The following is a 635-nucleotide window of genomic DNA, read 5'->3' as shown; positions in this document are numbered from 1 at the left end:
GTGAGCCAACACGCCCGACACAGTGTTCTTAATACTTAAAAATCTGTCACTGAATGTCTAGGGTAACAACGAAGAAAAATTGGCCAAGAGAGGTGACTTGTGCCTGTAATCCTAGCACTTTCGGAGGCCATAGTGAGGATTGCCTGAATCCAGGAGTTTGAGACCAGGCAACATGGTAACTTGGTGAGACTCATTTCTAAAAGAAAAAAGAAAAAAAAAAAAAAAAAAAAAGGAGCGAAAGAAAGAGAAAAATTAACATTTCTCTGTGTTTTGAAAGAACATCTTAGGGAAGTTTTACATAAACGTTAAAGTCCCTGTATATGTATGCATGTGCATGTATGTTTCCTTGTAGATGCAGCTTTTGAATAAATATTACTGGGATAGATTTTTGGTAGTCTTTGATCTGACGATGTGCCCTTGGGGTTCTTTTCTGGCCTGACCCTGAGGTGAATGCCCAAGATCTCAATGTTGAGGTGCCCTTGAGCAGTGTGTTGGGATTCCAGACTTGCAGAGCAGCCCCCAGACCTCTCCCCTCTCCCACCACCCAGCCTATGCCTTACACCTTCCTTCCAGTACTTCCCTGGCTGGTGAACTGAACCTGAAGGGGTCAAGGGAATTTGTTGAATTTTATATTT

The sequence above is a fragment of the Colobus angolensis genome, unplaced genomic scaffold, assembly GCF_000951035.1.
Source record: "Colobus angolensis palliatus isolate OR3802 unplaced genomic scaffold, Cang.pa_1.0 Scaffold465, whole genome shotgun sequence".
Lineage (NCBI taxonomy): Eukaryota > Metazoa > Chordata > Mammalia > Primates > Cercopithecidae > Colobus > Colobus angolensis.
The sequence above is the reverse complement of the archived record's forward strand: the minus strand, read 5'-3'. Positions refer to the sequence as shown.